Source organism: Pseudophryne corroboree, chromosome 4 (genome assembly GCF_028390025.1).
Source record: "Pseudophryne corroboree isolate aPseCor3 chromosome 4, aPseCor3.hap2, whole genome shotgun sequence".
NCBI lineage: Eukaryota > Metazoa > Chordata > Amphibia > Anura > Myobatrachidae > Pseudophryne > Pseudophryne corroboree.
In genome coordinates this window covers 798,049,061-798,063,691 of record NC_086447.1, presented here as the reverse complement: position 1 = coordinate 798,063,691, position 14,631 = coordinate 798,049,061, and the positions used below count along the sequence as shown (strand labels likewise).

General features: G+C 42.2%; 1 long non-coding RNA gene across 1 annotated transcript; it reads right to left on the bottom strand.

Annotated features, from left to right (window-relative positions):
- Positions 1 to 4,618: 4,618 nt before the first annotated feature.
- LOC134911779 (uncharacterized) lies at positions 4,619 to 14,409 on the bottom strand. The gene is made up of 5 exons (XR_010176838.1): positions 14,197 to 14,409; positions 14,013 to 14,107; positions 6,978 to 7,186; positions 6,794 to 6,888; positions 4,619 to 5,180 (listed from the first exon to the last, which is right to left on the bottom strand). It is a non-coding gene; the product is annotated as an uncharacterized LOC134911779 (long non-coding RNA).
- Positions 14,410 to 14,631: the final 222 nt, after the last annotated feature.

Below are 14,631 nucleotides of genomic sequence, written 5' to 3'. Positions count from 1 at the left end.
TTCAAAGAAAGCAACATAGAACCAGCACTCACGTTTAGCAGTTTTATAGCAATGCGGAATCACATATGGTCCATGGAAACAGTCAGTGGCAGTAGCCCACCCAACAGCAATTTCATCCAAATCCCTGTTTGTTTTCTTAAATAAAATAATAAACTAAATAAATAACAATTACAAAATAATGTGTGTATATATATATATATATATATATATATATATATATATATATATACACACACAAAATAAAGTTGCACTCATATATTCAAGTGTCACAGCCACTGGGGTGCATTTACTAGAGACTAGTCTAGTCCAAACAGAGTCCCAAAAATATAAAGTATTTAGCGAGGAACGCACTCACCAGACTTTTTCAAAGTGAAAAGATGTATTCTTTTATTCCACTCTCATAGTTTTAACAGGGTCATGGTCAACATTTTGGTCCCCACCGGAACCTTTTTCAAGACCAATATTTTAGGGGAGATGGCAGCCTAAAATATTGGTCTTGAAAAAGGTTCCGGTGGGGACCGAAACGTTGACCGTGACCCTATTAAAACTATGAGAGTGGAATAAAAGAATACATTTTTTCACTTTGAAGAAGTCTGGTGAGTGCGTTCCTTCCTAAATACTTTATATATATATATATATATATATATATATATACTTGCAGATGTGGTACTAGCAATGCTGACTCTTACATAATGTGGTCTTGTGTCCACTTGTGGCAGAAGTGTCGTAATTGGTGGCATAGGGGTGATCACCTGTAGACCATGATCAGAGAGAGTATAGTAAAGGAATTGCTGGCTATGCAAACATATGCGTATGCGTAATTACGCCGGTTTTCAGACTTATCTTTTGCAACATGGATAGGACTGGTGCAACGGCACCCAAATAATAATGATGGCTAAGAAGTTTACAGCTATGCTGGCTCAGCCACAGAGATACATACAACACAGCATGTAGGTGAAAGCAAACCTTTATCTCCATGGATGCACTGTGGGATCAGTTTTGGATGAATTGCATTGAACTTTATATTGGTCCCAGGGTCTCATCTGATGCAATGGAACTATAAGTCCCAGAATGCCTTGAAGTTAAAAGGTAAAAGTGCATTCAACTGAAGACCATCAGCAGATGAAAAGTCACAGACTGCCTAAGCCTAATAAATTGCATCAATTGAACCAGCTTAAATTTGGCTTCTCTTAAAGAATAATAATATTGTTGCTGAAAAAGGGGGATTATATTTTGCTGCTGTAGATCGCTGTCTTCAGTATACTGTATTTAAGTTGGCTCATTCAGGTTTCTATGTTTAGTTTCACTGAGATTGGCCAGAATTCATAACAAATCCTATAAACACAAACTATGCCACAGAACAAATAATTACATTGTGCTTAAGCACAGTGGAACACAGTCACAAAGTTTGGCCGGACCGATTTTCCAAATGGGGCTAATTTAGGGGTGACCATAACGAAGAAACCAGACACATCTAGAAACCAGCATGAGCTTATAAGAACATGGTAAAAAAAGATGCTCATTACAATGCACAAAATGTTCCTCAAAAATGTAGGTGCTAGAGGTGGTTTTAATGAAACTATAAAATACTTCTTTTTGAGAATTTCAAGGTTCTGATTTAAGATCAATCCACAGAAATGATAGTAATGACTAACTCCATAAATATTCTATGCTTCTTTGTACATAAAGGTTTTCTCTTAGGATTATTTTGCTTTACATTTATACTATACATTTTATAACTTTGCTGTTTGTGTAGTGGCTAACAGTACCATAGTCTACCAGCTGTAATTTCCATAAACTCCTATTTGCTGTAATGAGCTGAATGTAAGTGCTCAGTGCTCATTTTACAAAGCCTAGTAATGCAAGAGAAGTGCTAAGAGAATGGACCCCTTTAAGATATATAAGCAAGTGCATACAAGTTATGCCAATAAAATTAATGTTGCTACAGTTAGGCCCAGATTTATCAAGCCTTGGAGGGTGATAATTTGCATACCAGCCAGTCAGCTGCTAACTGCCATGTTACAGGCTGTGTTTGAAAAATGACAGGAGCTGATTGGCTGGTACTTTATCACCATGCAATTTATTACTCTCCAAGGCTTGATAAATCTGAGCCTTAAGGGTTTACACATGAGGAGATGTGGGCTGAGCGATCTATCACAGAACACTCAGCACAAACCTCTCCCCCCGCTCAGCACACAGCACGATGTGTGCTGAGCAGGGGGGGGTGCTCACTTCACCCAGCGGTGAAGTGAGCGATCTGACTAGATCTGACTGGAGTCAGAGATAGCGACACGCGGGGCCACTCATCACTGTCGCTATGGAGCATACACACGGAGCGATGTGCGCTTCTTTTCTAAGCAATCTATCCAGATTGCTTAGAATTTAAGCAAACATTGCTACGTGTGTACCCCCCTTTAGTTTACTTGTTATATGAAAGATCCTTGCCACATTTTTTTTTATCACCTGGCGCTTGTCAATTTACCACTAGAATTTGAAAATAGGCGATGAATGCATAAGATGTGCAACAAGAACTTCCATGTAGCTTTATGTCAATGTTTTCCATAAACCTCTTCCCAGAATAATGAATTCTGCCTGCGAACTCTCTTCTGTAGTAATACAAATAAAGCTCTATAAAATCGACACTTCCACATAGAGTATGACACGCTTTCATGCAAAGCTAAACTACAAATCAGTGTCTAATGCTGTGTATGCAGACGCATGGGGGTTAGGTAACGACAAATCTTAGTACTCAATCAGATCATCATAAAGAAAAAAATCACCAACCAGGTTAAACTTATACATACCTAAAGGCGTCTATTCATGAAGCAGTGAAAAGTGTGGAGAAGTGAGCCAGTGGAGAAGTTGCCCATGGTAACCAATCAGTTTCTCTGTATCATTTTATAGTATGCAAATTATAAATGTTACTTCAATGCTGATTGGTTGCCATGGGCAACTTCTCCACTGGCTCACTTCTCCACACGTTTCACTGCTTCATGAATAAACCCCTTAAAGAGAAGACAGGAGGCCGTGTGGTTGAACTAATGGACTTATGGCCCTATTTATTCCATACAGCGGCATGTACTGCACTCTGCTTGGGGGAATGTGATCTGTTTGATTCTTTGTCAGATTTCTATTACAGATGCTGAACAAATGAATAAATACAGCTCAGAAAGGCAACACAGTGACACATGGAAGTGTATTGCTATCATCATTTGTTGTGTAAAATGTGATATATCCTGTACATGGCACCAGTTCAAGTCCAGGCAAATGTAATGTGCTGCAAATATTTAATACGCTTCAGTTACTTGAAATATGAGTCAGCAAAGCAGAATAACTCGGGATCACCTCCTATCGCCTCCTGTAAGCAAGGTGTTAATTGCAATCAGTGCTTGGTGTAGATCTGTATCACTCCTCTAGGCTATAGGTGATAATACGAGTGGCCCTACTCGTCATTCATATTCATGTTGATGACATTTGCTGTACCATTCACTTCAAGGGTGATGTATCTTTTCCAGCCGATTAATCAGATTGACCAGACTGACCATGAAGGATTTTCCAATAATAAAGGTGCTGGCACTTCTATTATTAGTTACATATAAAATTGCATTATTATATATGGTCATTTTAACATTTGAAAGAAAAATAATACCCTCAAGACCCCTTTCCCCCGAAACCCACAAAAACCAACACGAGTTGCTATTTTCTAGTTACTAATATCAGACTTTCTGAATTGTAGTTCACAATAGCTGTAAACTTAGACCCCTCTTGTGAAAACAAGAGCTAAATGCTGTACACTATTTATTACATATATATAATTATATATGATCTCTCATGACCTCATTGATCAAGTACCACTATTACACTTTAGAATTATGCCTTAATAGCAGAAATACTACAGCAGTGGACACCTGGAAAATGTATGCAGGACCCTCTCTGCAGTCTTAGGTGTCTGTGAAACTGCTGTAAGGAACATTGGGGGTAATTCTTGCAGCTTTAAGTTTGTTAGCAATTGGGCAAAACCATGTGCACTGCAGGGGGGGCAGATATAACATTTGCAGAGAGAGTTAGATTTGGGTGGGTTATACTGTTTCTGTGCAGGGTAAATACTGGCTGCTTTATTTTTATACTGCAATTTAGATTTCAGTTTGAATACACCCACCCAAATCTAACTCTCTGCACATGTTACATCTGCCCCCTCCCTGCAGTGCACATGGGCCCTCATTCCGAGTTGTTCGCTCGCTAGCTGCTTTTAGCAGCATTGCACACGCTAAGCCGCCGCCCTCTGGGAGTGTATCTTAGCTTAGCAGAATTGCGAACGAAAGATTAGCAGGAACTGCGAATAGAAATTTCTTAGCAGTTTCTGAGTAGCTCCAGACTTACTCCTACATTGCGATCAGTTCAGTCAGTTTCGTTCCTGGTTTGACATCACAAACACACCCAGCGTTCGCCCAGACACTCCCCCGTTTCTTCAGACACTCAATTCAAAACAACTGTATACATGGATTCTTATGGAGATGTACTGTATGCAACCAGCCAAAGATACTGAGTTCTTATTATTTATTTTACCAAGCACATTTGTATTTGTATTACACTTTTACACTTTTTCTTGAATGCACTATTGCTGCTCTTAAAAGGTATTTTGGGTCATGTTTGAGCTGAAGATATTTTGTGCAATATAACTGTGATCTTTATTTGTAGAGCACCACAATACTCCAAAACACCAGACACCACAGAATACAGAGCATATACTGTATGAAGAAAAGACTAATGACTAACAAGATTGTGAAAAGTTACAAATGTGAGAATAAAGGATGGGGAGGGCCTTGCTAAATTGAGATTAAGTAATTTAATTAAAAACCATGTTAGTTTTTCATTTTGTGGTTTAAAAAAATGGGAGATAGATAAACAGCACGTATCAATGCTTGTTTGTGATTTTGATAATTCTATGAATTCAGTATATCTAGTGTTTCAAGGCTGCTTAAAACTCACAGCGGAAAAACAAATCTGTGTCATTAAAACAGAAGGAGGAATTTGGTCAGAAATGAAAAACAACACCTTGAACTGACAAACTATTTTTTAAAAAATGTGTTATATATCCAGATAAGACAAGTAAGGACTTACAAATAGCCTTTGCAGCTGGTGATTTACTGATCAGTTCTTCAGCAAAGCAGCACAGACTTCTGAAATGAAGGATACTCATATTAAGCAAGTTACTGCAGTTAAGGGTGATTATATTAATTATTAATATTGCAAAAATAATTATAGGGTATTTTTTTAACATAAAAAAAAATCACAGCAGAAAACAAATAAGATTAATTTGTACACAACAGTAAGTACAGTATACCTATATGAATAAAGTAAAAATCCACTGATCAAGACAAAACACACTGGGAAACTTCCCTTATGTGTGATACCCAGAAAGGAAGATGGCACTGACTATAGATCTTAGGGTATCACTTAGCGATAGGAACCCGAATTAGGGTAACAAAAGTGAGGGAAATCAAAAGCTGACTAGTATGATGGAGAGACTGGATTGTGTGGTTTCCTATGGGGACGTGGAGTGCTCAGGCAGAACTTGTGAACTTTGACCTATTACAGTGAGGACGGAGGCCAGACAAACTGAAGGATCACGAGCGCTCGGCGGGAGACATACGGGTACTCCAAAGAAGGATATAAAAAGACAGAGGGCTCGAGCGGTGTGGTCGGTTGGCGTCGTCAGAAAGAGCTGAGGGAGAGAGGAGTGACTACGCAGCGGACGCCCGTGACAAGAAGCGGAGAGCGGAGTCCGCTGGGATGATAGTAAGTCGTGACTTACTGAAAGAGAACCACAAGGTGGCAGCAGAGACAAGGCTGAACCAAAAGTGAAGTGGCGGTGAACGGCATCGGAGGAGAGTGACAGAACGAGCGGAGGAGACGGACCGTGAGCACGGGAGTGACTGGTGAGCTACATCAGAGAGCGACGGCACCTGGTGCGGTAAGAGACATTGAGCTGAGACGGAGGCCACACGCTGAGAGTGTTAATCGTGCCCAAATCAGCCCCAGAGCTTAAAACTAGTGCCAAACCTAACTCCCTAATATTCTCAAAGGACACTGTGTAGATAGACTTTCTACTCCGCTTACAGGACACTATGTAATTAGACTCTCGACTCCGCTCACAGGATACTGCGTAGATTGATTCTCTACCCCCCTCATCAGACACTGCGTAGATAGACTCTCTACCCCACTCCCAGGCTACTGCGTAGACAGATGCCCTATTCTCTTCAGAGCAAGTAGTAGAGACAGACTCCCTACTCGTCTCACAGATAGCTGCCTAGTTGAAGTAGATAGCAGTACAGGAACAGTAACAGGAAGAGAGTGATACCCCTTCAGGAGAGTACTCGACTACAGGGAGCAGCGAATAAAAGAGAGAGAAAGTCGGAGGCAATATAATAGCTAATACCTGCCTGGTAACTGAGTATGGTGAATGGACAGCGACGCCAGCTATATCTAGACCTAGCCTGGAAGGGAGTATAGCACTAGCTTTGACGAAGCTCAGTAGAGACTTGTAAGAAAAGACTATTAAGCAACAGTCAGCAGATAGAACAGGAGTCATTCAGCCAGCTGGAATTTGACAGATGTACTTTAAGAGCCCCATTAACTAATATTCCTATCCATAGACCTCCGAGTTAGCAAGCTCGGGTATAATAACCATTGGATTATACAAGTGGCATCGTTGATAAATCTGGAAGTAAAGCACCAAGGGATATTAGTGATTCAGATTAAGCTACTTAGAAGACTACAGATAAACACCTACCGGGTTTTCTATTCCTAATTGTGCACCAACGTACGAATAGTCAGCTGAACTTTAGGGGTATTGACAGTAGGATTTGGGAATATCCGTACGGCATTCTGGGGGAAAATATTATTGTTAATTGTTTAATGACAAGTTGTAAGGTGCATTGGGTAATATATTATTGCAATATACATGTTATACTAACCTTTTAACAGAGCCGAAGATTGATCTCATACAGGATTCACTGAACGTGATTTTCCAGTATAATAAATAATTTCGGTTCCTGGTTTGTCTGTCATTGATTTATGGATAAACAAGATCAGTCCTCATTGTAGTTAGTTGTGTCATAAAAGTATTGGAATTGTTACTCTCTTCCAAGTCGTCTGGCTAATATCTCTCCGGAGTTGAGTCGACCTGCAGGAACAGAAAATTGGAAAATAAGCCTACACCTCCAGTATAACTTACCTGACAATTACGGTGAATAGACTCTACCCATATCCAAAACCGGAACAGGTACGAAACTAGAACTAGAGTATTACATACAAATTGTTTGGCGTCACGAACAGGATTCCTACACCAACACGGGGCAGATTCTACACTAAAAACATGTCTAAGGAACCAGAAAAGTCCAACCCCTCTGCTAGTGGAGAAACCGGCCAGTCTCACTCAGGAATCCCCAGTATGGCTCAAGTAAATCCCATTACGTTACCCTACTATTTTGGGGCCCCGTGGCTTCCCACCTACTATGGCGATAGACTTAATTCCGAAGGGAATACATTGACTGATTTCAAAAATAAGATGAAGTCTATGTTTCGTCTGTATCCCTTAAACGAACAACAAAAGGTTGAGATTCTCATCGGACAATTGAAAGGATCGGCACAGCGTGAAGTTATTTCATGGCCTGCTGGGGAGAGGAAGACCATTGAACAGATACTCCAGAGATTAGCTACTACCTTTGAGCTGCATACCATTTCAGAACTAAAGATGAGATTTTATGCTAGGAAACAGCGCCAGAGTGAAACGCTTCGAGATTTTGCGTTAAGCTTGCAGGAAGCCTTAAAAGCAATCCGAACGGTGGATGAGAGTGAAATGGAAAATAATGATGAGACGCTAGTATCCCAATTGATCGAAGGGGCAAATAGAGAAGGCGTAAGAGCTCAGCTTAGACTACTTAGAATGCAGAAACCTGATCAGTCATTCTTAGATTTTAAAGAAGCGGCGATCAAAGTAGTGGGAACCGAGATAACCCAAGAGGTCAGTTTTCCGGAGATGCCGGGTTATCTGGAAGGTCAGATGTCCGGTGAAGACGGATCTCTTCATACAGTACGGAACAAGAGAATCACTGACATTGGCAGTCAGAATTTCCAGACACCTACAATGGATCCCATCCGAACGCTACAGAGCCAAATGAAAGAGCTCGTAATGGGCATGACCGAGATGAGCAAAGAAATTCAGAATGTCACTAGGAAGCAAGCCTCCTTTCCCAATGAAAATCGGTGGTCCCGGGAATGGCGGAGAACTAGGAGCGATTGGTGGACTCCACCACCAACAAGTGGCAGAAGAAGTACCGATCAGTTTGATCCTCAAGGACGTCCAATTTGTCGGCGATGTCACCGACCGGGACATATCGAACGAAACTGTGAATCAGCGGAAGATTTAAACTCCAATGTCCCGAGGTTGGGGGCCGAGCCTCGGGGAGAGACACCCGAATAGGTCCAGAGGCTGAAGAATGGTGGGCCCAGTACGTGGGACAGTGTCCGCATATCCGGATTTCTATCAATGGAGTAGAGATTACGGCTATGGTGGATACTGGTTCACAAATAACCACCATTCAACATTCCACCTTCCTGCAATACTGGGGAGAGCAGCAAATGGTGTCCCCGCCACCAACCTGGTTACAGTTGATAGCCAGTAACGGATCAAGCATCTCTTGTGTGGGTTATTGGGAGGCTAATGTAAAAATCGGAGATACGGACTTACCTCGACAAGGATGTCTGATTACCCATACTAGTGACCCTAACGCAATCCCAATCATTTTAGGGATGAATATCCTGCAAAGTTGCCCGGATGAGTTAATTGCGATTCTTAAGCGGTCCCTTGCTGAACAGTTGTCCCCTGATCGGAATATTATACAAAAGACCATTAAGACCCTGCAAAGTCAACGGGCCTTTATACAGTGTGGAGGTTCCGTGGGTAAAGTAAGGATTACTGATGGTAAGCCTATAAAGTTGCCTCCCAATTCCGAAGTAATAGTTTGGGGAAAGGCTCGTTGTGGCCCGAGGGGAAAAAGTTATGAGGCCCTGGTTGAACCTTGTGAAGGTAATGAAGAGGACGGAATTGTGGTGGCCCATTGTTTGGTGCATATTAAGAATGGACGAGTGCCAATTCGGATCATGAACCCTCACAACCACCAGATTAAATTGTATCGTCAAAGACCGATTGCCAAACTCACGTGGGTCACCTTTCAGGATGTTATGCATGCCCAAACCCGGGTTCATCGACCAAGTGATGATGGTACCAGCGCCAAAGAGGATATAAACAACGAATGGTGGGAGGGTATCCAAATTGGAGGTGAGACCACCCCTTTGGAACAAAAAGAAGGAGTGTTACAAGTGGTAAAAGAGAATCCACAGACTTTCAGCAAAAATCCATTGGATTTTGGCACAGTTACGACCGTAAAACATCATATCGTAACAGGGAATGCAATACCTATCAGAGAAAAACATCGCCCTGTAGCCCCAGCTCTATACCAGCCAGTTAGACAAATGTTAGAGGATATGAAGGTCACTGGTGTCATCCAGGAAAGCCACAGCCCTTGGGCTGCCCCGATGGTACTAGTCAAAAAGAAAAACGGTCAGTTACGGTTCTGCGTTGATTATAGGAAACTAAATCAGATAACTCACCGGGACGCGTATCCACTGCCCAGAATAGAAGAGTCGTTAGCAGCTTTGAAATCAGCTAAATATTTCTCCACGCTAGATCTCACAAGTGGATACTGGCAGATTATGGTGGCAACGGAAGACCAAGAAAAAACGGCTTTTACCACCCCCATGGGACTCTATGAATTCAAGCGAATGCCCTTTGGATTGTGTAATGCCCCGGCCACTTTCCAAAGGATGATGGAACATTGTTTGGGCCATAAGAACTTTGAAATGATCCTATTATATTTAGACGATATCATTATCTTTTCTAAGTCTTATTCAGAGCATTTACAACATCTACAAGAAGTTCTGCAACAACTGGCCCATTACGGACTGAAAGTAAATCCAGTTAAGTGTCACTTATTAAAGCCACAGGTTCATTACTAGGGACATTTGGTAAGTTCTGACGGGGTAGCCCCAGATTCCGAAAAGATTAGAGTCGTCCAAGAATGGCCAATACCCCAGACAGTCAAAGATGTAAGAAGGTTCCTGGGATTCGTAGGTTATTATAGGCGTTTTGTGAAAAATTTTGCCAAAATAGCTGCACCCTTACATGAGTTGCTTAGGGACGTACCGCAAGTCAGCCAGAGCAAACGTCTACCGATTGCATGGACTTCACGACAACAAGTCGCGTTTGACCATCTCAAGGAACTCTTGACCCAAGCACCCCTCCTAGCGTACCCAGATTACAGTAAACCTTTTATCCTGCAAACTGATGCTAGTCAAAAAGGGCTCGGTGCAGTACTTGCCCAATTACAAGACGGTAAAGAAAAAGTCATAGCCTATGCCAGCCGAGGCCTGCGGAAAACGGAACGTAATGACGCTAATTATAGCGCTTTTAAATTAGAGTTCCTGGCATTAGTGTGGGCCATCACAGAGAAATTCCGAGATTATTTAACGGCTACTCCGTTTGTAGTTTACACCGATTGTAATCCATTAGCCCACTTGGCTACCGCTAAACTGGGAGCGCTGGAACAACGATGGTATGCAAGATTATCTAACTATCAATTCAACATCCAATATCGGCCCGGACAAAATAACAAGAATGCTGATGCATTATCCCGCCTTCCCGAGCAAGAGGAATCCGAAATGGAAGATCCAGCGGAATTGATAGAATTACCGCCTTTTCAAGGAGACCAAAAACGAGTGTTACAACACAAAACTAGCTCTACGAGAAATAAGTTGGAAACTACGGCAGAAGTAGTTGATTTGAGCGAATGGCGGCAATGGCAGGAAGAATACCCACCTTTTTGTCAATTGAAAAGGTTACTACTAAAACAAGAAGTCTTGACAAAGACAGAAAGACAAGTAGCAGCAGTCGAAGTAGTCAAGTTATGGAGACAGCGAGATCGTTTGGAAATAAAGCAGAATGTTATAGTCCGGAAAAGTATTCATCCCAAGACCCATCTGACTGTCCTCCAAGTACTGATTCCTCGGAACAAAGTATCCATATTATTGAATGGCTACCATAATCGATCAGGACACTTCGGCATTCAGAAAACTGAAACCAACATCAGACAACGATTTTATTGGGTGGGAATCCGCCAAAGTGTAGAAGAATGGTGTCAGAATTGTTCTGAATGTACTCTCCGGAGGACACCCCTTCCGACAGAAAGAGCACCGCTACATCCAATAATCAGCCGCCAGCCACTAGAACTAGTTACAATCGATCATCTCAAACTGGAGAAGAGTAAATTAGGGTATGAATACGCGATCATGATCGTGGATCATTATACCAAATTTGCGGTAGCTCTGCCAGTCAAGGATATGACAGCAAAAACCACCGCAGAAATCTTCTGGAGGGCCTTTGTGAGACCATATGGATTCCCAGTTAAAATTTTAACGGATCAAGGGCCGGCATTTACGTCTAACCTATTCCAAGAACTATGTTCTCTATACGGATGTAGCAAGATTAAAACCACCCCATATCATCCCCAAGGGAATAGGCTCTGTGAAAGAACGAACCAAACGCTAATACAAATGCTGCGGACCCTTCCAGAACAGCGACGACAGGAATGGCCATTGTTGTTGACAGAATTCATGTTTATCTACAATAATACTACGCACAGTTCGACCGGCTATACTCCCTACTATTTGCTCTTTGGCCGACAAGGGAGGCTACCAGTAGATATGAGTTTCAATAGAAAAATCACACCGGAACCGTTCCTGAAAACCGATTGGGTAGACGAACATCACCGGCGCATGAGAGTAGCACAAGAATTAGTTAAACAACGTAGGGAGACTGTACATGAACGGCAAGAATTATATTACAATTTGAACGCTCAAGCGGAACCATTGCCAATAGGATGCAAAGTATTAAGAAAAAACAATCGACGCCAAAGTAAATTGGATCATCGGTGGGAACCATTGCCATATAAAGTCATAGAAAAACCGAATCCAAACGTCGAAGTGTACCTCATTAGGTTAGAGAATGGAACACGACAAAATTTAGTACATCGAGACCAGTTAAAGCTATGTCCTAACTGGCCGGAACCGAAAGAGGGAACCGTCTCATCTCCAGAAATGACGTCAGAAATAAATACGTATCCAGACGAGATGATGAATCTTTGTTGGCCGATCTTGACTACGTTCGGAAAACTCCCGGACCTAGGGGGAAATGACAGTCTAACTCCAACTGTTATCGAATCCGAACGGCCTGAGAGTATGATATTGAGGCGTTCAGAGAGAAGCACCAGAGGGAAATTGCCTAATCGGTATCAGCATTAAAAATAATACCATAGAAAGTTAAAGAAGGATACGAAACAAACTGTTATTAGGTACAATGTTTGAATAGAAAAATTAGAGAAGTAAATAACTTGTACTGAATGTAAGAATTGTTATAATAGTAGCAATAGTAAATGGAAATGTTGTTGCAACGTTAATTTGTATTAAATGAATGTGTAAGGATACACATCCGATTACCGGGGTAGTATGTGATACCCAGAAAGGAAGATGGCACTGACTATAGATCTTAGGGTATCACTTAGCGATAGGAACCCGAATTAGGGTAACAACAGTGAGGGAAATCAAAAGCTGACTAGTATGATGGAGAGACTGGATTGTGTGGTTTCCTATGGGGACGTGGAGTGCTCAGGCAGAACTTGTGAACTTTGACCTATTACAGTGAGGACGGAGGCCAGACAAACTGAAGGATCACGAGCGCTCGGCGGGAGACATACGGGTACTCCAAAGAAGGATATAAAAAGACAGAGGGCTCGAGCGGTGTGGTCGGTTGGCGTCGTCAGAAAGAGCTGAGGGAGAGAGGAGTGACTACGCAGCGGACGCCCGTGACAAGAAGCGGAGAGCGGAGTCCGCCGGGATGATAGTAAGTCGTGACTTACTGAAAGAGAACCACAAGGTGGCAGCAGAGACAAGGCTGAACCAAAAGTGAAGTGGCGGTGAACGGCATCGGAGGAGAGTGACAGAACGAGCGGAGGAGACGGACCGTGAGCACGGGAGTGACTGGTGAGCTACATCAGAGAGCGACGGCACCTGGTGCGGTAAGAGACATTGAGCTGAGACGGAGGCCACACGCTGAGAGTGTTAATCGTGCCCAAATCAGCCCCAGAGCTTAAAACTAGTGCCAAACCTAACTCCCTAATATTCTCAAAGGACACTGTGTAGATAGACTTTCTACTCCGCTTACAGGACACTATGTAATTAGACTCTCGACTCCGCTCACAGGATACTGCGTAGATTGATTCTCTACCCCCCTCATCAGACACTGCGTAGATAGACTCTCTACCCCACTCCCAGGCTACTGCGTAGACAGATGCCCTATTCTCTTCAGAGCAAGTAGTAGAGACAGACTCCCTACTCGTCTCACAGATAGCTGCCTAGTTGAAGTAGATAGCAGTACAGGAACAGTAACAGGAAGAGAGTGATACCCCTTCAGGAGAGTACTCGACTACAGGGAGCAGCGAATAAAAGAGAGAGAAAGTCGGAGGCAATATAATAGCTAATACCTGCCTGGTAACTGAGTATGGTGAATGGACAGCGACGCCAGCTATATCTAGACCTAGCCTGGAAGGGAGTATAGCACTAGCTTTGACGAAGCTCAGTAGAGACTTGTAAGAAAAGACTATTAAGCAACAGTCAGCAGATAGAACAGGAGTCATTCAGCCAGCTGGAATTTGACAGATGTACTTTAAGAGCCCCATTAACTAATATTCCTATCCATAGACCTCCGAGTTAGCAAGCTCGGGTATAATAACCATTGGATTATACAAGTGGCATCGTTGATAAATCTGGAAGTAAAGCACCAAGGGATATTAGTGATTCAGATTAAGCTACTTAGAAGACTACAGATAAACACCTACCGGGTTTTCTATTCCTAATTGTGCACCAACGTACGAATAGTCAGCTGAACTTTAGGGGTATTGACAGTAGGATTTGGGAATATCCGTACGGCATTCTGGGGGAAAATATTATTGTTAATTGTTTAATGACAAGTTGTAAGGTGCATTGGGTAATATATTATTGCAATATATATGTTATACTAACCTTTTAACAGAGCCGAAGATTGATCTCATACAGGATTCACTGAACGTGATTTTCCAGTATAATAAATAATTTCGGTTCCTGGTTTGTCTGTCATTGATTTATGGATAAACAAGATCAGTCCTCATTGTAGTTAGTTGTGTCATAAAAGTATTGGAATTGTTACTCTCTTCCAAGTCGTCTGGCTAATATCTCTCCGGAGTTGAGTCGACCTGCAGGAACAGAAAATTGGAAAATAAGCCTACACCTCCAGTATAACTTACCTGACAATTACGGTGAATAGACTCTACCCATATCCAAAACCGGAACAGGTACGAAACTAGAACTAGAGTATTACATATGCATCGGACATTCCTCTTGGCGCGTTGGATGATATTCTGTCTTGGAATTTTCCCCAATATGGCAATCCATTCCCTTCCAAGAGGGTCTTATGAACAG